Source organism: Camelus ferus, chromosome 1 (assembly GCF_009834535.1).
Source record: "Camelus ferus isolate YT-003-E chromosome 1, BCGSAC_Cfer_1.0, whole genome shotgun sequence".
NCBI lineage: Eukaryota > Metazoa > Chordata > Mammalia > Artiodactyla > Camelidae > Camelus > Camelus ferus.
Genome location: NC_045696.1, coordinates 28,485,077 through 28,511,695, shown reverse-complemented (window position 1 = coordinate 28,511,695; position 26,619 = coordinate 28,485,077).

The following is a 26,619-nucleotide window of genomic DNA, read 5'->3' as shown; positions in this document are numbered from 1 at the left end:
ACCGCCCTCTCCCACTACAGCAAAGGTTGACAAGTAAGCCCAGAATGGGTTTTGTAATTTTCCTTTTTTTATTATAGTTTTCATACATGAATTACATATATACCCCTCAAGTATATAGTACTTTGTGTTGTGTTTTTTAACTTTGTGAAATGTTTTCATGATTTCTGCAGCTTTTTTCACTTCAACCTCTGGTTCTGAATTTCATTACATGGATGCTTGTAACAGTAGGTGCTAAGGACTGAGTTGTGTCCCCTCAAAGCTCACATGTGCAGCCCTAGTACCCAATGTGACTGTATTTAGAGATAGGGCCTTTAAGGGGATGATTAAGGTTAAATGAGGTCATCAGGGTCTGACCTAATCCAATAGGAAGAGGAAGAGATACCAGAGCTCTCTTTTATTTTCCTGCCAATAAATCCTATAGGAGAAACCAACAGAACATCTAGTTTTGAAAAACTCCAAAAACCTCTGTCCTAAACCCTGATAGCTATTTTTTAAGCAGCTTTATTTAGAAAAGCTGAAATGATTGTATGCTAATTTGAACATCTAGGTTATACAAGAATTAACTTAACTCCCTCTTTGATGTCCTCTAAGACTTGGATTCCATTTATATGCACATTATTCTTTCTCAGACCCCTAACTTCAGACTGGAGGGGAGAAAACTATGGCTTACACTTTCCCTCACATCATTCCTGGGCTCCAGACTGTGGAAGCCCATGATTGGGTTAACAAATTGTAAAAGACCCCAGCCTGCTCATCTCCTTTAAGAAGAATAAATGTGCTTGGTAACTGCTTTGCAAGCAGGCGCCTATGCATCCACACTCCTGTCTCCTTGCCGTAAAAAGCAGAGACAATGCCTTGCTTGCATAGTTGAGGTTTTAGGTAGCACTCTGCTCGGTCTCAAAGCAAGACCCAGGCCCTCGGCTATAAACGCTGGGCGTGCCTGCTGTTAGATAGTCTTCTATCTCCAAAGCAAGGACCTGGCTGGTCTGGTCTGGTGGTCTGCTTTAACAGATGTATAAGAATGTATCTTGTTCCCCTCTCCCCATGACTTCCCTAAACAAAGCCTTTGTACTCATTGTGACTTCTACAATCTCTGTCCCATCCTGTCTTTCCCTAAATTCCTGCATTCCACCACACAGCTGTTAATGATTTTTTCTTTGACTATACACAATAAATGTGGGAGCATTTGAGAGACTTGTGGAGTTGGCTCCCAACTCCCTCTCGCTCTCTTGACTTTCCACAGTTTCGAGTAATTCATTCCATCTCGGTGGGACTTCTGCCGGTCAGAATCCACACCAGACAAGGTGCTGGACCTTTGCAGCAGGTTGTTAGCAACAGTACCTCTTAAACCTGAGGACTTTCAGTGGTATAAAGAAAAAGTTGTTCCACCTTTCAACTCTTTTCAGAAATTTGACCCTGGGCAAAGCAGTGGGCATCATCAAATCATAAGGCATATGCATTTATCACCATCAGGATGACCCATATTTACTACGGAGGCAGTTGAGTTCCTCAGGACTGGTGAGTGATGCTGGAGCACCACAGTGATGCTGAATTTGTGGAAGGATGGGTCTTGTCCCTTTCTCCAACCAGTAAGCTCTTTTGAGCTGAACTGAATTCCAGGAGAGCTCTTTTTGATTCTTTAGTGTTCAAATATGCACTTGAATCCTGTAGACAAGAAAACATTAGGTTAGCACTGTGTTATTTTGCAAACACTTTGTTTTCTGAAGCAACTGTCTGATTACTCTTGAAGGAACTAAATCGTCTAATGAAAATGTACTGCTTACCCTTGGGAATCTCATAAATATGTAAGAGAAGACCTAATTCAGGCAGTTTTCTATCGCTCAGTAATTTTTAAATGACTGGGTAAAGAATCACTCTTTTATAGGTCTCCTTTGTAAACTGAGGTAAGAATTTGGGACTAAATCATTAATGGGTAATGGATTTGAAGTTGCTCTTGGATCTTTCATCCTCTATAAACTCTATCAGAATTATTAGAAAAATAATAAATTTATTGACTATAACATAAGAATAACACTGGAAAAAAGGAATGGATAATTAATATAAAATTATAAGTTCTTGGGAGCATATTAGCTTAAAATTAGATGAATACATTAGAGACAAAAATTTGAAATAAATAATTTCTAAAACAATTAAGGTAGCTAATATTAATTAAACCAACTGTCTAGAGACAATTACAATTAAAAAATGGAAATAGTGCTAAAAGAAGGTAGAGATGTGTAAAAATACAAAGGGCTAAAATAAATGTTATTTAAAATGGTGAGCTAAAATGTGAAATATTTTAAATATTAGAGCTAAGAAATTAAGGCTAAAATTAAATGAATATAAAAACTAAAAACTTAAATAAGAGAAGCATCAACTCAGAGCATGAGCAAGATTTTTAAAAGGAAAAACTAAACCCATCAAAAGAAAATTAACTTGACAGGAAGAGAATGACCAGAAGATATATTCTCAAAATGAAGGAAGGGGAGAAGAACTATTTCATTCACACACTGGTAGAAGGAATGTTTTTGTAAAGAATTTATATATTAGAAACACATTTCAAATACTTTGTGTTGATTATTTCGTAGATAGTACACCCCAGAAGCAGAAAATAAAACACTTACTCTGATTTTACCATATAAGTTTGTAATCTATAATCTTTTGCTTCCAGCTTCCAGCTATGTTTAATAGAACTTATTTCTTAGCTTCTTGTTGCATGGAACTCAGATGTCTCAAAACTCTAAGAGCAACTTGCTGCTGTTCTTTCTCCTGAGGCCTGTTGTCTGCTTGGTCCCCCAGAGTCTCAATCTATGGCTGCATAGCTGAGTGGATTACAGTAGTTGATGGTCTCTAAGAGATCACGGTGAAAATGTTGCCAGAGTATATATAGGTTCTAGCCTCGTGCAGGAAAAGAATTCAAGAGTGAGGCATAGGAAAGTGAAAGAAAGTTTATTTAGAGAGATACACACTCTGTAGACAGAATGTGGTCGGTTGCACTCCGATGGGAGAGTGGCTTAGGAGATACACACTCCATGGGCAGAATGCAGGAATTCTCAGAAGGCAAAAGAGAGGGAACCACCCCAGCCCCAGGTGCAGATGGAGCTGTTAGTTTTTATGGGCTCAGTAATTTCATATGGTAACAAGTAGGAGGATTATTCCAAGTACTTTGGGGAAGGGGCAGGGATTTCCAGGAATAGGGGTCCCACCTGCTTTTTGACCTTTTATGATCAGCCTAGGGACTGTCATGTTTCCTGTGGGTGTGCCATGAGGCTCAAGGTCTCCTGGAAGTGGAGTCTTCTGCTATCTTGGTTCTAACCAGTCTGTCCTGTCCTCAACTGCTATGTCATTCCTTCAGTGGTTGTGCCCTGCCCCTTTCCCTCCTGTCTCAAAATGAAAAACAAATTAGCTGAAGCCACAAATTCCTGAGCTGCCTGTTCATCTGGAGGTACGCTGCCACTCCAGCTTAGAGACAGAACAGAATGCAACAGAACATGAGAGTCTCAGTAAAGGTGTCAGATAAGATATATCAGAATTCAGAGACACGGAGGAAGATGAAATTTGCAAAACACAGTGGGGAAAGAAACTCAGAGGAAAATTCCAGAAATTTGCATATGGGTCACCTTAAGGTTTGATCACATATTGTAGAGGAGAGAAAAATAATAAAGGTAGCAGACAAAACTTTTAAAAGACATGTAATACAAAAATGTTCAAGGGTTAAAAGAAAATATAATCCATAGCCAAATCCCAAGAGACTATTTGTAGAACTAGACACATTGATCGTAAATGTAATTGGATTAAAAGAAAATTGAATAAAAATAAAATATTTTTGAAAACTCAAAGTACCTAGAAAAGCCTTTTTTGGTAAAACAAAATTTGAAGATTTACACTATGTAATTTCAAGATGTACTGTAAGAAAATCTCTTAAGAATCAAAATGACTAAATTCAAGGGAAAAAAATAAATTATACTTTATCAAAAATTTTAAATGTCTCTTCTTTATAAGATACTGTGAAAGAAAGAAAAGAAAAGACTGGAAGATAATATTTTCAGTACATGTATCTAATGCAGGCCTTATATCCTGATATATAAAGAATCCTTACAATACTAAGTGAAGTAAGTCAGAAAGAGAAAGACAAATACTGTGTGATATCACTTATATGTGGAATCTAAAATATGATACAAATGAACCTATTTACAAAACAGAAACAGACTCACAGACATAGAAAACAAATTTATGATTGCCAAAGGGGGTAGGGGATGGGGGATAAATTAAGAGTTTGGGATTAGCAGATGCAAACTACTGTATAAAGTATAGATAAATAACAAGGCCCTACTGTACAGGGAACTGCACAGGGAACTGTATTAAATATCCTGTAATAAACCATAATGGCAAATAATATGGAAAAAATACATATATGTGAATCACATTGCTGTACACCAGAAACCAACACGACATTTCAAATCAACTATTCTTCAATTTAAATAAAAGAGCATAAAGAATCTTTACAAATATTAATAGGAAAACAAATGACCAAATAAAAACTGCAAAATACTTGTTCATTCATTTCACATAACAAAATATACCCATGACCAATAAGCACATGAAAAGGTACTTATTAGCATTGGTCATTAAGTAGTGGAAATTAAAATTACAACCAAATACCACAGCAATTTAGGATGAATAAAATTTAAAAGATTGACCATGACAAGTGTTGATGAGGATTTGAAACAGCTTGTACTCTCATACCCTGTGGCAAGATTGTAAATCAGTATATCTCATCAAATTAATGATATGCTTGGCATAGAACTTAGCAAAGCTATTCTTAGGTATTCACCCAAGGGAAATACAAACATACGTCCACATAACAACTTGTACAGGAATTTTTATCAGTTGTTATCATAGCATTCCTAAACTGAAAACAACTCAGATGCCCAACAGTGGGGCGGGGGAAGGGTTAAACAAATGATGGGATATTGAAACACTGTACTCAGCAACAAAAACGGACAGACTACTGGTAGGTGCAACAATATATATCAATTTAAAAAAAACATTAGTGCTGAACGAAGAAAACCAGACATAAAAAAAATTGCCTACTGAATAATTCTATGTACATTAAACTCCAGAAAGTACAAATACATAGTAATAGGAACTGGGTGAGTGGGTACTTGAAAGCCACAAATTGAGAAAGGAATGGAGATTTGCTGCAAAAGGGGGGAAAAATCCTTTTTTGGGGAGATGGAAATATTCTGTGCCTTGATTCAGGTAGCTGTTATACATTTGACAAAGCTTTAAAGTGGAAGCATTTTGTTCTGTATGCCTCAATAGTTGATTATTTAAAAGTGTAGCCCTTATAAGAAGGATTTACATATAGCATACATCAGTAAATTAAAGATTTGTTAATTATATTAATTCCAGAAAAATTTGTAGAAGTGCTTCTCTGGTGTCTGCTAGCTACTGACCATACACATATAAAATAGACTGTAGAAGGACCTAATTGAGCTCATTTTCACCAAATTGAAACATGAGAGATAGTCACTGTGTTTTTAAAAAAAAAAATCTCCGGATAGTTCAGTGGTAGAATTAGGACAGAATTAGGGTTTCAAAATTTTCATAGACATGCATCTGTATTTTATTATTGTCTGATAAAACACTAAGATACTCCCAAACTTAAGAGATTTTATTTTAAAAGAGCATGATTTTTGTGCTGTTGTTTGATATTACCCATGGCTATTTTTTCCCCCAAAACGAAAACTCTTCTTTTTCGGTAGCTCTTTTAGAGAAAAATAATTCATCAGACATAGAATGTTATAAAAGGTGATTTTCTTTGACATCACTTATACATTGAGGATTAAGAACAAACAGGTCGAGTTCAGTTTCTTCCTAATATCATTGCTTTGGTTTTTTGGGGACTGTCACTGAAATCATTACTATTTTCTGAAAAGACTTAAAAATGTCGACATGAAATTCTCAAGCCTGAGCCATTTTTGTGAAACTCAAAAGCACGTATAAGGACAAGCAGCATAGCTTTAGGGACAGTTGGCTTCTTTTGGCATATTTATTTCTGTTCATTAGAGAGCTTCTAAAACAAACGTAGTCTTGGGGTTTGTTTCCAGATTGTGCAGTTTGTTCTATTTCAAAGCACGAGCCCTTAAAGCTGGGCAGCTGTGTTATGAATGCCTTTGCCTAGTCACAGGAGGATGCTGTGACCATATGGATAGATGAAATCAACCCCTTCACTATTGAGAAAACAAGTAGTTGCACATGGCCTGTAGATGGAAATGTCTCGTTCGTGCAGGGCACCACGAGAGTATTTATGAATAGCAAGTGGTCTGGATGTGTGTTTGTGTGTGATATTAGACAGAAGGAAACAGGAGGAAGGTTTTTCTTCCTTCCTTCCTTCTCTCTTTCTCTCTTTCTCTCTTTCTTTCTTTCTTCCTTTCTTTCTTTCTTATAAAAATATGTGAATCACAATATCTCTGAAATCTGCCCAGCTCTAACTCTTGAAGCTAGCGGTATCTCCCCTGCACATGGAAATGCTGGGGAGAAGTATCCTAGGAGTTGCAAAAACAAGACGAGTATTTGCACCAGGCAGCTGGAGGTTACATAGCTGCGGAGGTTATCCAGGTTCATCACTGAAGGGGGCCAAGATCCCATCTAGAGGAATGGGGAAAAATGCTCAGCTTCAAAGGATACATTGTAGACCACAATTAAGTCATATGTCTAGGAGAATTAGAAATAAGGAGTAAGGAAGTACATGAAAGACTTGAGAAAGTGATTTAGAACTCTGATAATAAACAGGGAATGTGTAATAGATGCCCTCTTTTATATAAAGCGTTGCAGAGTTGGTTCAGGAACATGTGGTTATTCAAAGTTGTATGTCTCTGGGCAATGTTAACATAATCCTGTGAGTCTAATAGGCGACATAGGAGGCAGTTTTGTGGACAGGCTTTACAGCTGTCACTCTACAAGAAGTAGAAGAGGAAAAGTTTTCCTTTACCTTCTGGGCTAGTGCATTCGATGAAATGTCCTGAGGGGCACGAGGCAGTGTGCAGCATTCGCAACTGCATAAACGAAAGAGAGATTTTGTACAATTGAAATTGTGTAAGTTCATTGCTCTGTTCAGCAGCAGCAGTGGGTTCCCAGCAGGCATAACTTGAGAACTGCATCATGTTTGCTACCCAAGCTGGTCCTGGCAATGGACTCAGAGGGCACCCAAGGAAAAGGCTACACTCAAAGGGCCAATTAAATAAAAGGGTTGGTCAGATGAACCAGATATTTGACAAGGAATATTATGATAAACCAAGAGCACAAACTTATTAGTAATCTAATAAAATAAAGTTATCCTTAGTGACCGAAGCACCTTGCTCTCACTTCAGCACAATGCCTCATTATGAAGAAGGGAAATAACCCAACCAGACACAGCTACCATAATGGATGTTCCCTTGAGGGTCACACCATGAAGCCTTGTCAGGGGCAGGCTGCTGTTATGTTATTTTCACATTTAACCTACACAGTCACATTTGTACCAAATCTCTCTCTTTTTTATTTAGATAATCGTAGAGGCTGCAGGATCATATTTTGAACATGAACTCTTTAATCTGTCATGAGTTACAGTACACATTTTACATTTGTATACACATTTTGCTATCCAGAGGTTCATACTCTAAAATCACGATTGAATCATGATTTATATACTTTTAGGGGGATTAAGGAATTTTTTTCCTTAACCTTTAGATACGTTTAGAGGGGGTTAATTTTATATATATTTAGGGTTTTTTTATGTACTTTTAGGGGAGTTAAGAATTTTTTAGAAAAAACACTGATGATATAGGAATATTCTTCTTTAATCTCACTTTAGGAACCAGATTTTGCAAAGGAAAGAATTTCAGTCTAATGAGAGAGAAACTCAGTCAGCAATTAAGAAAGATACAGACAAAGAATGGCATACGAACTATGCCCTGGCAGAGAGTATGAGAGTTTTCAGGTTATCCTGGGTCTCATGGGCTGAGGCTGGTGATTGAACTATTTATTGGTTATCTCCTCAGACTTATCATTCACTCATTCAGTGTATATCCTTGAGTACTGTACCATGTGCTAAGCCATTCCAGTGTCTGGAGATACAACACCCCCCTGCGTTCTTGAATGGGGATATATATTAAATAAAAACAAACATCAAGCAACAAGAAGTGCTACAAAGAGAAATAAAGGAGATACCACATGGCAGCACGGTTGGCCAGAGAAGACTTTCTCAGGAGAGCATTTCTGAGCTGAGATCTGAGTGAAGTGAAGGAAGGAGGCACACACCTATCTCCAGGAAAGGGTATTCCAAGCAGAAGAAATCACACATGCAAAGACCTTGGTGTGGAAACATCTTTGGTAGTTTGCAGAACAGTGAGGCCCATGTGGCCTTATTTTAATGGCTGAAGAGCAGATGGGCAGGAATTGAGTTTAGAGGGAGGTCAGAGGCCATAAAGTCAACAACCATGTGATCATGGTAATGCGATGGTTTGAACTGCATCCCCTCCTGTGAGAAAAAAGCTATGTTGAAGCCCAAACCCACAGTATCACAGAATGTACCTTATTCGAAAATAGTCATTGCTCATGTAATTGGTCGGGATGAAGTCATACTGAAATAAGGTGGGTCGATAATCTATTAAGACTGGTGCCTTTATAAGGAGACATCCTTGTGAAGACACAGAGACACACAGGTGAATGTCATGTGGTGATGAAGGCGGAGATTGGAGTTAGGCAGCTGTAAACCTAGAAAAACCAACGATTGCCAGCAAACAGTCCAAAGCCAGGAAGAGGCAAGGGAGGATTCACCTACACGTCTCAAAGGGAGATTCCATGCCTCTGCCAACACACTGATCTCTGACTTCCAGCCTCCAGACCCCGGAGACAATACGTTTCCATTGTTTTTCAGTTACCAGGGTATGGTACCTTGTGAGAGCAGCCCTAGGAAGTTAATGCAGTACCTTCATTGTTGTTGTTGTTGTTTAATATACTTTACATTTTAAATAAGTTATTGGTTCAGAGCAAAATTGGGCAGGAAATTACAGAGTACCCATACGTTCTATGCCCCTCACACTCACTGCCTCCTACACCATTAACATCCTTCGCCAGAGAGGTACATTTGTTGTAACTGAGGAATCTACATTGACACAGCATTATTATCTAAGGTCCGTAATTTACTGCTGGAAAACAAGCCGCACCTAAATTTCCATGAGCTTAAAATATTATATACACACTTGCTTGCTTAAAATGCACATGTTTGCTTTGTTTTAATGTTTTACACAGTAGATGACCTATAGCACGTATTATGCTAAAGAAAATATGTGGTGAGCAATCCTGAGGTTGACCATAAGGGCACGAAGGAGGGCAGATATTTCCTTAGGGTGAAACAATGGCTGGTCCCGGAAAGCCAGATCATCCATTAACAACTTTGTTCTGGCATGAAAGCATGCGGTTAAGCCCAGGGGGAATATTTGCTATCTCAAGATGTCCCGGAGGCAATAACAGGATAGATATAGAAATTTTGCATACCCGGAGGAGGGTGATTGTTCCTGGAAGGGACAGGCCTGAAATTAATCAGTTAATCAGCAAGCAGAACTTAGTGCTTAGCGCATGGAATATCTAAAGCCCCAGCTTTTTGATCACATTTTTTTCTGAGCTGTATACTCCTAATAAATATGATGTTGACCAGGCTTTCGGTGCTCTAGATCCACGAGATCCTGAGTCCCCTGGTCCCATCTTTGCTCTTTACTTTGTCTCTTTGTTTCTTAAGTCTTGCGTCACCCGTCCTCAGACACGGTCCCGAGCTGCAGCTGGACGCAGCAATTTACCTCAGGGTTCACTCCCTGTTGTGCAGTCCGTGGGTTTCTACAAATGTATACTGACATATATCCGCCATCACAGTATCACACAGAGTCGTTTCACTGACCTAAAAATCTGCTGTGGTCGCCTCTTGATCCTTCTCTCCTCCCTGATCCCTGGACACCACTGATCTTTTTACTATTTCCATAGCTTTGTCTTTTTCATAATGCCATATAGTTGGAATCATAAAGAATAGAGCTATTATAGACTGAACTGTGTCCTCCAACAATGTGTATGTCGAAGTCCTAACCCCTACTGTGACTACATTTGGATGCAAGGTCTTTAAGTTAGTAATTTAGATTAAGTTGTGTCATCAGCGTGGGGCATAATCTGAGATAATCAGTGTCCTTGTAAGAGGAGAAAGATGTACCAGGGATGCGTGTGACAGAGGAAAGGGTGGTGAGGACACAGCAAGAAAGTGGCCCTCTCCCAGCCGAAGAGAAAGGCCTCAGGAAAAACCAGACCCTTGACACCTTGAGCTTGGACTTTCAGTCTCCAGAAGTGTGAAATAAACTTCTACTTCAGCCACCAAGCCTGTGGCATTCTGTTAGAACAGCCCTGGCAGGCAAATATAATGTAGCATTTTGAAATTGGTTTCTTTCACTTGGCAATATGCATTTAAGTCTCCTCTATGTCTTTTCATGACTTGATAGCTCATTTCTTTTAGTGCTGAGTAGTATTCCATTGTCTGGATGGTCCACAGTTTAGTTTGTTTATCCTTTCACCTACTGAAGGACACGTTGGCTACTTCCAAATTTGGGCAAGTATGAATAAGGCTGCTACACAGAATCATGTGCAGGCTTTTTGTGTGAACATAGGTTTCTGATCATTTGGGTAAATATCAAGGAGCATAACTGCTAGGTCTTACGGTAAGAGTATATTTAGGTTGTGAAAAAATTGCTACTGTCTTCCATGGTACTGACTATACCATTTTGTCCTCCCACCAGTAATGAATGAGAGTTCCTGTTGCTCCTTATCCACACCAGGAAATCGTGCTGTCAGTGTTTTGGAGTTCAGTCATTGTAATAGAAATGTTGTGGTATCTCATTGTTTTGATTTGCAGTCCTCAAATAATATACAGTGTTGAGGGTCTTTTTATATGTTTAGTTACTATTTTTATATCTTCTGTGGTAAGGTGTTACCTTTTTGTCTTTTTTATATTATGTGTGATGGAAATTTATTTGAGAAATTTTGGAAAGGAGAAACATAATCATATTCCTATCATAAAAGTATAACATTGAATAATGTGTGGCAAAGTGACCCGTGGAGGGAGAGGGGAAACAAGGGGCGGGGATGCAGAAGCTAATTTGCCTAGTTGGAGGCTATTGCTGTAGTTCAGATGGCTTGCTCTAATGTAATAGGATTGGAAATGAGGAAAAGTGGTCACCTTATATTTTTATATTTTTCATATAAAAACTGATTGCTTCTAACCATTTCACACACACATACACACACAATAGAATTTTCTATTGAAAGAGATACGTCAGTGAGAGAAAGAAAGCAATCAAAGGTGATGGATGACCAAGATTTTGGTCTAAACAACTGGGCATTGTTGGTGCTATTTGCTGTATTGTAAAACAATGCCCTAGGAGCAAGTTTAAGAGTAAAAGCCAAGATGATTTACTTGAGGTTTGACCCACTTCTTAATTTTCACCTCCACATTGCTGTTACTTAGGAAACAAAGATTACAGGTGTACTCGCTTATTATTACTGAGAATAAGAGCTGCTTATGTAAATTTATGGAAATAATTTCTCATACTGGTTTATAATTTTATACTCAGGACATGGCCATAGGAAACGTTGTTATTAACAACATGATTATTAATATTGTTGGTTGACTAAATGCTTATTCATAATAAATATCCATAACAGGGTTTCTCAACAATGGCCTTTTGGAATTTTGGGGCTGGGGGCGATGTATTGTTGTGGAGGACTATCCTGTGCATTGTTGGATATTTGCAGCATCTTCGACCTCTACCTTCTAGATGTCAGAAGAACTCTTCACTCCAGTTGTTGACAATCAAAATGATCTCCAAACATTATCAAATGCCCTCAGGGTAAAGGCAAACTCATCCTGTTTGACAGACACTGATCTATAGTACGGTCGGGAAGATATATAGGTTATTATAAAACCTATTTATTGAATGGTTTTCAATTTTGTGTTAAAAGGGATTCTGAAATGCTGAGGGACTGACTGCTGTGAGGAGGAAGGAAACACTGAGCGGGCAGAATTTAAAGTGGAACAACTAAGTATTAATTTATTTCACATGCTATTCTTTCAGGTACGAATTTTTTTGAAGAAAGTATTTCACGGCTACAGCATTAAAAGGAAAAACAGTTATAAGAAATTATGTAATATGAAAATCATATATAAATCATTCCATTTACTTTGTGTCCACAGAAAAAATACCCAGAATTTAAAGAGAAAGACACAAACTGATTTTCTGATATTTAATCTAGTAAAAGCAAGAAATAAACCTCTTTTAGTTCCCTGTATTTCAGATGTTATATCAGTTTTGGGGGAAAAAACCATAATGAAATAAGAAACATAAATTTATCTGCTTTAAGGATAAATATGAAAAGATAATGATAGTTATATAAATAGTATCATTATAACAGAAATTAAATTTGACCAAAAAAGGGATCATAAATTGAAAATAGAAAATGGAGACTAAGAGAAGTTAGAGATTTTGATAATAATGAAAAAAACCACCTATGAGAGAGGCTTAAATAAAAACAGAAATATGTAGTAAAATTTAAAATGATACATCAGGATTTGATTAAGCTCCAAAATAATCCAAAGTGTAAAAAATATTCAAAACAATGTATATGGTCCTGGGGGTGGGCAGAGTAAAGAATGTATTTTCAAAGTTAGTTTAAGATTTGGATCTTATTAAAATATAAAAAAGAAATTGATATTAATGTATAGCCAAAAGAAATAAAGGAACAAAAATAAAAAAATAAAAAGGAACAAAAATGAGAAACAAAAATATACACCATCTACTTACAGAACTATATGCTACGTTATCTCAGATTGTAGGGTTTAATTTATGGATTCACGGGAAATAAGGGGAAATAGGAGCCTCCTGGTGAAGGAGACATTTTTACTGCCTTTTAGGATACAATATACCTCTAGTTGTCTAGTATCTTAGCAACGTAATTAGAATTTCTAGAATTTACTATTCCTACGACTCAGATCTTCCATTTTGGTGTCTCTGTATCTAGGTTCTTCAAAATACACTATTACCCACAACACTGTATTCTCCACAACACAGCTTTTGATTTTCTATACATCTATTACTTCAAGTGTTGTGCTTATTTTAGTCTGTGTGTCTCATCTTCAACCAAAACTGCTTGGTTGAATCACTCAGGAAAAAAAAAAATATATATATATATATATACACACACACATATATATGATGGGTTTTATTAAGCGACTCTCTGATGAACAGCAGAGCTCTCCGGGCATACCACAAACTCTTCAGCCTTGAGAGTGGACACCCACCCCAGACTGATTAAGGTGTGTTTAGTGACCAGTTTTATATGAGCAAAGTATGGTTTATGCATATAGACTTCTCAGGAGAGATGATGTAAATGGGAGCTTTTAGCCCCACCCACTAGTCACCAAAATTCTATTAGCAAGAAAAAGATGCTCTCTCATTGTCATCTTTACAAGAAAATCTTATTCAAAATAAAAATAAATGGAAGCTTCTCCAAAGGTTTTAAGTATTTCCATGTTGAACAAGAACACTAGGTAATTAGTCATAATGTCATATTTTGGATTTTTTAACAGTTAATAGAGATATAATTCACATAGCATAAAATTCATCTTCTAAAGTGTATAATTCAGTGATTTAAAAAAAATTGGTATATTCACAGAGTGGTTCAACCTTCATCATTATCTAATTTTAGATTTTCTTCACTTGAAAAAAATCTTTTTTTTATATTACACATTGCATGTTAGCAATCACTCTCCTCTCTCCCTTTCCCTCAAATTCCCTAGAACTACTAATTTACTGTTTGTCTTTATGAATTTGTCTCTTTTGGAAATATAAATGGAAACATTAAATTGTTAAATTACTTATCATTAAGTATGCTTTTATGAGGATGACAACAGGAAAGAGAATGGTGACTGGCTTCTCTCATTTAGCATAATGTTTTCAAGGTTCATCCATGTTGTAGTGTATCAGCACTTTATTATTTTTTATTGCCAACTGTATTCCTTTATATGAATATATCTTATTTTTATCCATTTCATTAGTTTTCAGATATTTGGATTGGTTTCATCTTTATTAGTATAAAAATGCTGCTATAAATTTTGTTTTCTTTTTAAGTGAAAGTATGTTTTCATCAATTTGAGATATATGTCTAGGAATGGAATTGCTTGGTCTTACAGTGACTCTGTGTTTAACATTTTGAAGAATGTCCAAAATGTTTTCCAAAGCAACTGTGCCATTTTACAGTCCTACCAGCAAAATATAATGGTTCCATTTTCTCTATGTCCTTGCCAACATTTGTTAAGTTTGTCTTTTTTATTCATCTTAGTGAGTGTGAAGTAGTATTTCATTGTTTTGATTTGCATTTCCATAATGACTAATGATTTTTTTTTGAGCAGCTGAATGAAAAATGTTTATTATGCCCATTTCTTATTTGGTCATTTGAACAACTCTGCTGCAAGCCCATTTCACAGATGAGGAAAGGCCTAGAATTAAGGACTTGCACCAGTGAAGAACTTGGGCTGACCTCTGGCTCTCCCTACTCTAATGCTGAGGGCAAAATTGAGCTCTAGCTTCATTTCATGTGCTTATAGCCACTCATGTATTTTCCTTGAATAAATGTCTAAAGACCTTTGTTGATTTTAAAATTGAGTTATTTTTCTTTTTCTTATTAAGTTGTACTGTGTATGTGTGTGCTTTTGATATATACTGTATAAACGTCCTTTATGAGATATATTGTTAGCAACTTTTTTCTCACATTCTGAGTTGTATTTTCATATTTAACGGTATCTTTTGAAATACAATTTAAAAAAATTTTGATGAAGTCCAAATTACTTTTTGTCACTTGTGCGTTTCATTAACTAACAAAGTTCACTAAGATTTTTTCCATGCTTTCTTCCTAGAGTTCTTATAGTTTTAGCCCTTACATTTAAGTGTGTGATTCAATTTGAATTAAAATGTTTATATGAGATATGGTTCCACATTTTTTCCTTTGAATGTGAACCTAATTATCCCAATACTAGTTTGAAAATACAGATTTTTGACATCCTTTAAAATGTTAAACATAATGTACAACATTATGACATAAAACAGACATTATAAAAGCTGTTACAATTTTTTCAGAAAATATCAATTAAGTTCATGTCAAACATAGTTAAGGCATAGGTAAATTAGAAAGAAAGATGGCAGTATTTTAAGTAAAGCAATGAAATAACTAAGACATAGTCTTTGGAAGTAGTTATATTATCAATATTACATTTCTTATTAAATATGTTTGTATGAGAATGGCAACAGTAAATAAAATGGTGGTCTTATATAATCCTATGATCAATAATTTATATAATCAATATTCTGATTAATTTCAGGTAAAATCAGTTGTTATATTTTTAGGACACAGAGGGACAGAGGTAACCCATGTTATTTATTTTTCTATTCACTTATTAATATATGTTCCAACAAATATATGCTACATACCACTAAGTACCTATGGATACAACATTGAACTAAGTAGACAAAAATTTTCATATGGGAGATAGACAGTATATAAAATAAATGAGGGATGGAGCAATCCATGTGAGTATCTAGGTTAGATGGACTATAAATGCTATGGTATCGATATAGTGACATTCCAGTTTGAAGAATAATTTTTAAAAGTCCAGTCTGGCTTAAGTGAAGTGAATGAGAAAGAAAGTCATCAGGAAATGAGATCTGAGAGGTGATGGGGTTGTACTGAAATTTGTGGATAAAGTTTTTATTCCATGTGATAAATAAACTACTTGAAGAGTTTTGAGAGCACTCATGATATTACTTATAATTTAAAGGGTTAAGCTGCATAGTACATTGAAAATAGATTTAATAGTAGGAAATAAAGTTTAAAATAAAAATTAAAAATAATATCATTATCATGATGAGTTATAGATGGAATAGCTATAAAATAGTCAAAGATACAATAAAGTCATTTATGAAACATAAATAGTGCAGCCCCAAAACTAAAGGAATAATTTTAACTAGTATACTGTTTTTCCACAGATAAAATTGAAAGACAATTGCATTATATTATTTTGTAATGTGTTATTTAAAATAACCAAAGTAATAACCAGACTTACTGAATCAGGATGTCTAGGGTAGGCTCTGGGTCTAAGCACATGTTTTTTTAGAAAATGCTCCACAAGTGTTCCTGTTATACAATACTTATTAAAAACTATATCCACAAATTTGTATCAAGAATTAGTTATTCAATAACAAAAAATTCCATGTAATAACATTTTCATGCCAGCAACATTTTAGAAAATCGCACAAAACATTTTGATATCAACCTTTGCAAAATTCTTCACTGAATTCAGGTTGTTATGAATCTGTAGTCCCCTAGTCCACTGGTTTAATTTATGCCACAATGAAATGGAAAGGCAATTACTTTGCTATGATTTGCACCACTTGAATTCATGTTGGAGCCTAGTGATCAACACTCTAATTGTGAAATACTCACAAGCCATCTGCTACATAATCTGTTTTACAATTTTGCCAAAGACACATGTCAAGCTTATAGGCTAAGTGATCTGTAGTTTTAGAATCCCCTTATTTCCCATTTTGGGAAGTTGCAATAATATTTGTCCTCATTCTTTTGGCACATCCTCTGTTCTCTGCCGTTTCTCTCATTGACTAGCATTGAAAAAGTGCACTTGCAAGAGTCTTCTAGCCTTCTGATTTGTAGCCATGAACTCTCCTGTAAATATTACATTATTTTCATGTTTTTTTCCCACCTCTGCATCAATATTTGAGTATGATTAGTTTTTAAAAATACTTTCCCATTGTTTACAATTTATTATAATTTTTTTTTCTGGAGATGATGAAAGAAATTAGAGCAAAGCAGGAGTATGCTGTTGGTCATCAACTGATACTTTATTATTTGTTTATTCAATGGTGTCTATTTGCTTACTCTAAAATTTACTCCATATTTAAGTAATTTTTGCCTTATAAATTGCAGTCATTTGATTCCATGACCTATTTAGAAATGTGCAATTAATATTTTACTCTTTCTAATTTTTTCATGTTATTTAAATTATTATCTATTACAATTTTAATTCTGATGGTGGGTTTTCAGATAACAGACTTCATAGGAATACAATCACCAACAAAAACAGCAATCTTTTATTGATGGTTATTAGATTCCAGGTATACATTTAGCATTTTAAGTACATTATCTCCCTTAATATATAGAAGATTGGAACTATTTCACTGTTACGTAAATTTCCCAGAGATGTGCAGTTATAAGATACAGAGAGATTTCTTTTTTCTTTTGTTGTTGTTGTTGTTGTGTTTGTGGGTTTTTTCGTTGTTGTTGTTTTAAATTGATGCTTATTTTTTAGAGCATTTTTAGGTTAAGAATAAAATTGAGCAGAAAGTACAGAGAATTCTCATAAGCCCTCCTCCCTTTCCTCAGTCTCTCCTATTTTAACATCTTTCGTTTGTGTGATACATTTCTTACAATTGGTGAGCCAATACTGAATCAATATTATTAAATAAATTGACATTAAGGTTCGTACAGTGGGAACCACACACAATGTAGCATTTTCAAATTGCCTTGTTTCACTTAGCAACAGGCATTTAAGTTTGCTCCACGTCCTTTCATGGCGTGATGGCTCACTTCTTTTTAGTGCTAAACACTATACCAGTGTATAAACGTACCACAGTTTGTTTATCCATTCACCCCTTAAAGAACATCTTGGTTGCTTCCAAGTTTTGACAATTATGAGTAAGCTGTTATAAACATTCATGATATGTATGTTTTTATGTAGATGTAAGTTTTCTACTGTTTTGGGTAAATAACAAGGGGCATAATTGCTGAAATGTATGGTAAGAGTATATTGACTTTGTAAGAAACTGCCAGAATGTCTTTCAAAGTGTCTGTATCATTCATTCCCATCAGCAATGACTGAGAGTTCCTTTTGCTCCACATGTTTGTCAGTATTTGGTGTTTTCAGTGTCTGGGATTTTGGCCATTCTAATACATGTGGAGTGGTATCTCGTTTTGATTTTGAATCCTTTAATTACGTATGACATTGACCATCTTTTCATATTTATTTTCATTTGTATATCTTCCTTGATGAGGTGTCTGTTTGGATCTTTTGCCCACGTTTTAATTGATTTATTTGTTTTCTTATTATTGAGTTCTAAGGGTTCTTCGTATTGGCTTCTCTGGGTACTAGATATTCTTCCACACAATTTACACATACTATCTCAGTTATTTGAAGTTTTAAATTTTTTATTAACCTTTACCAATTTGAATTTAGAATTGTATTAATAAGTAGAGCATATTTACTCTTAGTAAATCTTCCAGTTAATTATTGAAGATAACTTTTGTCACCTTTTCATGTGTATTTTCTTCCACAATTAAGACTTTTATAAAATATTCTTTATATTAAAATTGCTAGAAAGGAATGTCAAATGAAAATTTTGAATTAAGAATTACTTTCAAAGAAATACACTTGTGCAGTCACTCAAATTAGTATAACAAGTTATTACGAAGTGACTAACATTGTCAAGTAAACAAGTATTTTTAAACATCTTATAAATGTAGGACAACAGACTTCTTAAGGGACATTTTTTTTCTTCCACACACACACAAATATGTAGGTATCATATGTGTTTTTTCCTTTAAAAGTGGTTTCATGTTGGAAATTCTTGGAAACATTATTTTTTTCCCTCAGATTAAATTATGTCCTTTCCTTTTATTTTATTATTTTTCCACATTAACCTCAAAGATACCTTCTACCTAAAGCCAACAAAAATTTAATAAATTCTATACTCATAGAGCATAAAAGACATTTTTCTCAAATAAAATGTCTTTTCTAGAAGGAAAAAAACCTATGAGAAAAGGACTTGTTGACTCTAAAGCTAGAAAAAAAAATCTTTAAAATATATGTGTTTATTTATTTATTTAGGATCTTGGTTCCATTTCTTGACAATTGTCAAATACATGGCCCAAGGCTTATCCAATAAAATCAATACTAAGTAATTACTTAAACTTACTTGTAAATTATACTTCTCATAAAAGTTTTTGTTTTCCCTGAAGCAACTTTCTTACATGTAATAAATAATATTTACTAAAATCAATCAGGAACAATTTTTAAAATTGAATTGATTCATATAAATATTTTAGCTGTGATTAAGCTTGTTAATTAAATGGCAAAGTAAAAAATGTACAAAAGTATTTGCCTAAATAAAAATATTTTCTTCTCACCTTCTCTAGTTCTCACTAAAAGCAACGTGAGATTTAGCAGAAGGTAATTGGAGTACACTTGTTGAAACAGAGGTGGTAGTAGATTTCTTAATACAATATGAGTATTCATTTGTAGACATAACTCTGATTTCCATTTTCTTTTGTTGCTTGAAGTGTCATTTCCATACTGACAACCCTTAAATATGTTTCCTGACTTGGGACAGATACTCTAAACTCCAGACTTACACGTTCTGTTATCTGAAATCTCTTGTTGGACGTCTCACTGGTATTTTTAACTGAACATTGCTTCTTTGCTTCCACCTGCTTACAATCTGTTTCTATCCCAGTCAATTTCATTTCTACTTCCACTTTCCTCACCACTCTCTACAATCACTCCAGAATTTTTTTCTTATGCTCAAATAGATCTTCAGTGTTCCCAATTATCAACCTCCAATTTTGGTTCCTAACAATTCATCACCAGAGAGTTCCCAGGTGACATTTTTTTATATTGAATATTATGTCATCATGCTGCTTAAAACCCAATAGGCATCTGTGGCACCTGGAATTTACCACGGTTTATGAATTCTTACGGGACCTGGCCCTGTAAGCCTACTCTTCTACCAGTCATCTTCTTGGTCAGTGAATTGTGTACTAGTTCTTTTCAAAGTGCCATTCATTCCAAGCTCATTCCAGCATCATGTCTTTTTTTACATGCCTCAGTCATCAAAAGCAGTTGTATCCAACCATATGCTTGGGTAATAGATGCTGGGTACCTTATGGATTGAGAAGACAGGATTTGCAAATGAGAACAAGCTGTAAAAATAAGTATTATAAAATTATACAAATGTTATAATATTCATCTAGCTTTACTTATCATTGGACTGTATTTGTTCCTTTGTGTACTAGTCTTAGAATTTCAAAAGTTGTTTACATTTCTTAAACTTATGAAATTCTATTTTGCCAAATCATTTATAATATTCAGCTATTCTTTTTCCTTTTCTTCTTTTTTCTTCTTCAAGGAATATAGTCACTTATTTTAATTATGAATTTTAGATTACTTGAGATGTAATTTTGTTTTTATCTCTTTTAACTCTTTTAGATTCTGAAAATAGTATGTACCTTCAGTTAAAAAACATGATTATTAACTTAGGTAATAATAGTATTCTTCTATTATTAGTTTAAGAGACACAATTTACTTACTCCATTACTTCTCATAGCCATATTTTGATGGACATTTCTAACTGTGCATTATGTAGAATCAATGCCATTTAGTGAATTAGTCTTCTCTTTCTTCTTCTTTTAAAATGTATATTCCTCTAATAACAAGTAAGTGGAGAAAATGATGATTAAATGCTTATCTGAGACATCTGAAATCATCATCATCTCCGCCATCATCTCTGAATAGGTAAATTTAACACATTTAGGTCATGAAAGTTGTGTTATCATCATCCTTAATGTATTCTGAATCTCGGCTACAGGACAAGACTCTTCATGGTTGCCTGCTTTAAGGCACTTTCCCATCATGCTTTGATGTTATCCCCTGGAGTGATTATGTGTGAATAATTCAGAAAATTGCACCATGCCTAGGGTATCAAAGCCACACGTTGAAATCCAATATAAGCTTTATATTATTGGAACCAGTGTATTGGATTTACCTTAATAAGACTCCCCAAAAGCATAGTCATAGTGAGTAGTTCTCATTTCTTGCTTATGCTTTCAGTGCCAGGCAAGTAGAAAAACATCCAAGAAACTTAAATATCATATGTGGATTCTGTGCCCAGACATTCAGCAGAAACAGAATTAAACTCAGAACAACATACAAACATATAAAAGTGTAAACATATCACTGGAACCAAATTAACTAGCAAACTGATGTATATAGATAGATAGATAGATAGATAGATAGATAGATAGATAGATAGACTTAGAAAATTATATATACCTATGTACTTACATATGTGTAAACCTGTGTGTATACATATATGTATAATATACATGTGTCTATATGAATATGTATGTATGCATGCATATTCATATAGACACATGCATATTAAAGTATTTTGTTGATAGCTGTTTCATGGATCTAGTATGCTATACTAGAATGAAATACCAATGTCTAAGGAAATGGTTATTTGAAGATATTTATTAATCATAATCTGATGTGACATGTTTGTATCCTTTCCTCTCCCTAGTAGTATTCCTTTAAAAAAGCTTCCCCAAGTTTGTAAAAAGAGCTCAGGATTATGCTCCTTAACTGTGTAACTGTGAGGAGTGATTCAATTTATCATACAGCTGGGCTGAATATGCATAAATGCTGATCAGATGTCCACTTCACAAACATTCCAAACAGAAAAGTGTTTCAATCAGAATTCGGTGAGCTTGAAATTGCTGCATAGTATTGGGAGGGGCAATCCAACCTGGGCTCTCCTTTGTAAGTTAAGTTTAGTTGGAACACAGCCACATGGCACACTCCTGGGTTTATGTATTGTCTATGGCTGCTTTTGCACTAAAATAGCTGAGTTAAGTGCAGGCATATCTTGGAGATATCATGGGTTTGGTTCCAGATAACCTCAACAAAGTGAATATCACCATAGGGCAAGTCACACAAATTTTTGGTTTCCCAATGTATGTTAAAGTTATCTTTACACTCTACTGTAGTCTATAAGTGTACAATAGTATTGTGTCTAAGAAAACAAGGTACAAACCTTAATTTAAAATATTTTATTACTAAAAATGCTAACCAGCATCTGAGCTTTCGGCGAGTCATAATCTTTTTGCTGGTGGAGAGTCTTGCCTCCATGCTGATGGCTGCTGACTGATCAGAGTGGTGGTTGCCAAAGGTTGTGGTGATTGTGACAATGTCAAAATTAGACAATGAAGTTTGCCACATTGATTAACATTCTTTTCATGAACAGTTTCTATATAGTGTATAATGCTATTTAATAGCATTTTACCCACAGTAGAACTTCTTTCAAAATTGGAGTCAATAGTTTCAAACCCCTCCTCTGCTTTATCAACTAACTTGAATATTCTAAATCCTTCATTTTTATTTCAACAGCCTTCATGGCATCTTCACCAGGGGTATATTCTGTCTCAAGAATCCACTTTCTTTGCTCATCCATAAGAAGCAACTCCTCATTTGTTCAGGTTTTAGAACAAGATGGCAGCAATTCAGTCACATCTTCAGGCTCCTCTTCTAATTTTAGTTTTCTTGCTATTTCCACCACATCTGCAGATCCTTCCTCTGCTAAAGTCTTGAACCCCTCAAAGGCATCCATGTGGGCTGGAATCAACTAACTCTTGTTAAAAGATTAACATTTTGACCTCCTCCCATGAATTTTGAATATTCTTAATGGCACCTAGACTAGTGAATTATTTCCAGAAGCTTTTAAATTTACTTTGTTCAGATCCATCGGAAGAATCACCATCTATGGAAGCTATAGCCTTATGAAAGGTTTTCTCAAAAAATAAGACTTGAAAGTCAAAATGACTCTTGATCCAGAGGCTGCAGAATGGATGTTGTGCTAGCAGTATGAAAACAACATTAATCTTGCTGTGCATCACCATCAGAGCTCTCTGGTGACCAGGTGTATTGTCAATAAGCAGTTATATTTTGAAAAGAATCTTTTTCCTGAGCAGTAGTTCTCAACAGTAGGCTTAAGCTATTCAGTAAACTATATTGTAAACAGATGTTATGTCACCCAGGCTTTGTTGCTGCATTTACAGGCCAACCTTGTTTTATTGTCCTTTACTTTATTCCACTTCTCAAATGTTGCCTTTTTAACAAATTGGAGGTTTGTGGCAACCCTGTGTCAAGCAAGTCTGTTGGCACCATTTTTCCAACAGCATTATTTTTAATCAAGGTATGTACATTGTTTGTTTGTTTATTTATTTATTTATTTGTTTGTTCTTTTTTTTTTTTTTTTGGTGGGGGGAGGTAATTAGATTTATTTGTTTGTTTATTATTTTTTTGATGGAGATGCTGGGGATTGAACCCAGTACCTTGTGCATGCTAAGTATGCGCTCTACCACTGAGCTATACCCAACCCCCCGTACATTGTTTTTTTTGACATGCTATTGCACCCTTAATAGACTTCAGTACAAAGTAGACATTGTATGTGCTGAGAAACCGAAAGAACTGTGTGAACCACTTTATTGTGATATTCACTGTAATGTTGTGGTCTGGAATCGAACCTACAATGTCTCTAAGGTATGCATGTACAGTCAGAATAGATTTAACATAATTCTCAAGAGCCCTAGGATTTTAATGGTCAATAAGCACTGGCTTTTACTTCAAGTCACCAGCTGTATTAGCCTGTAAGAAGAGTGTCAGCCAGTCCTCTGTAGCTTTGAAGCCAGGCATTGACTTCTCCTCTAGCTATAAACATTCTGGATTGTGTCTTCTTCCAAAATATGGCTGTTTCATGTACAGAGAAAATTCATTGTTCAGCATAGCCACCTCCGTTAATGATCTGAGCTGGATTGCCTGGATAACCTGCTGCAGCTTCTGCAGCAGTACTGGCTGCTTCGCTGTGCACTTTAATGGTACGGAGACAGCTTCTTTCCTTAAACCTCATGAACCAACTTCTGCCAGCTTCAGACTTTTCTTCTGCAGCTTCCTGACCTCTCTCAGGCTTCATAGAATTAAAGGGAGTTAGGGCCTTGCTCTGGATTAGGCTTTGGCTGAGGGAATGTTGTGGCTGGTTTGATCTTCTATCCAGAGCACTAAAATTTTCTCCATATCAGCACTAAGGCTGTTACACTTTCTTATCATTTGTGTGTTCACTGGAGTAGCATCTTTAATTTCCTTCAAGAATTTTTTTTTTTTCTTTCACAACTCGGTTAGTGCCAGCAGCCTAGCCTTCTGCCTGTCTCAGCTTTCCACATGCCGTCCTTCAGAAGCTTTTGATTTAACGGGAGAGATGTGCTGATTTTCCTTTCACTTGAACACTTAGAGGCCATTGTAGAGTTATTAATTGGCCTGATTTCAAATCTTTGTGTCTGATGAAATGAGAAGGCCTGAGGAGAAGGGGAGAGATTGGGGAGTAACTGGTCAGTGGAGCAGTCAGAACACACAAAACATGTCTATTAAGTTCACCATCCTGTATGAGCACAGTTCATGGGTCTCTAAATTACAATAGCAATATCGAAGATCACAGGCTGCAAATCACCATAACAAATATAGTAATAGTGAAAAGGTTTGGAATATTGTGAGAATTGCCAAAACATGACACAGGACAAAGGTTGTTGGAAAAATGATGCTGATAGACTTGTTCAAAACTGGATTGCCACAAACCTTAAGTTATTAAAAAATGCTATGTCTGCAAAATGCAATGAAGTAAAGCTCAATAAAACGAGGTGTGCCTGTAGTTGCCCAGAAACCCTATGGCTTTGCTACCTTACCCCACACAGAACATAGTTTGCCAACCCTTGGTTTAGATGAATGTGTTATATTTTACCAATAGCTGAATTTGGGGCGTTTTTTGTACCTCATGTATGTCATTAGCTGTTTTAATTTTATACATGCAATCTTAATTATCTACATGTGTATTTGCCAGAATTTATAGTAAATATTATTTCATATTTTAAAGTAAATCTAAACTATACTGAAAATTTTAGATATTGACAGTCTTAAAATGTTACATGCAGTCCTATCAATGTATGGAATATGGAGGATAAGATTTTCTTTTGAGATTTAATTCAATTTATAGGCATAGATACCGAATAGCACTCACTTCGGGAAAATACTTAATAAAACTGCCTATATCAAGTGCAGGAAACATAAGTGCTTGAAACAATTTTGGGGTATCTGTTCAAGGTTTGCTACTTTAACTAATGCTCAATAACATGTTTCAGTAGTACTTAGATTTTTGTCAACTTAGAAAAATTATATAGTAAGTATATAGCATTTGTCATTATATCACATCAGCTCTTTTAAGATGAGTTATGTTTTTATTTTAAAAAGACTTTCAACTTATTTCATTGTAAAATATGTTTATTAAATCTTAAACGAACTTGTGATCATAAATACTTTAAGTCTTTGAACAAGCTATGGTAAAAATCTTGCCAGGAACATAATTAGCATAGAATTTAAGCTAATGAAAAACAAGGCCAACAAAAAAACACATTGTCTTTGGAATGTGTAAAGCAAAGTTCTCACATTCAAGTTGGACTAAATGTTCCTTAGCCTTAGTATTAACATAAAATATTGCCTTAGATAAAGCATAAATTTAGTAAGAAAAATATGAAAATAAATGAATATTTTAGGACCACTGGGATGTTTTATACCCTATACATCATGCTGAAGTTTTAGCAAAAAACAATAAAATAAAATTGCCTTACAATCAAATTTGTAAACTGTGTCCCTATAATTTTCCAACTTGATTTGACAAAATGCTATTGGGATCCAGAGCAGGCTGCCCCAAAATATGCCAGTTAGGCATACTGATTATTTTGAATTGAAGTTACTTGAAAAACATCTGAGTGCAAGAAGACTCTAGCGCTCCTTTGTCCCCTGGAAAGCAGGAAATAAATCCCCCATGCGAAAGGTACCCTCCTTGTACCAGGAGGGTAGGAGGCGTCCTTACTGCTAGAGATAGGAGATACAAGGCGGAGAAAGCTGTATAAACAAATTTTGTTACTTCTTTATTAATTTGCTACCCCAAGAAAAATCCCCCTTTTTGGTCAAAACTTCACAAATAATTATGTCTTTGTCTAAAAGATATAAAAGCTGCCTGCTTTGGTCACTTCATGGAGTCTTATATTTCTATGGACTGCTACATGTAAAAAATTTAATTTGTTTTCTCCTATTAATCTGTCCTGTGTCAATTTAATTATTAGGCAAGACAGAAGAACCTAGAGAGGCAGAGGAAAAGATTTTCCTCCCTTCCAATGCTTTATAATTTTAAAATACGATTTCACTCTATAACTAAGTTAAACTCAATCTGAAATTTGTCTTAATATGCCTCAGTCATTAATTAATTTGGTAGCATCATAAAATCCCAAAGATGTATTATATTATAGTAATAAAATATGATACCCATAAATGCCAATTCTAGTTATAACATCTTCTTATACAAATATTAGGAATTATTGCTGGGACTTGCAAATCTATTTAAGAACTTAATTTGAACATAAAGTTTCAAAGAGGCCTATGGTGTTTCCAAAACAGTATCTGTAAGCAACAACAACAGTAATTACAACGACAAAAATCTATCTGATTATTAGCTTTAAATGTGGGCGTCTCAATAATGCTTCTGAAGGACACACTGATTAAGAAATAGTAGAGAATTTTAACTTGCTGGCAAGGCT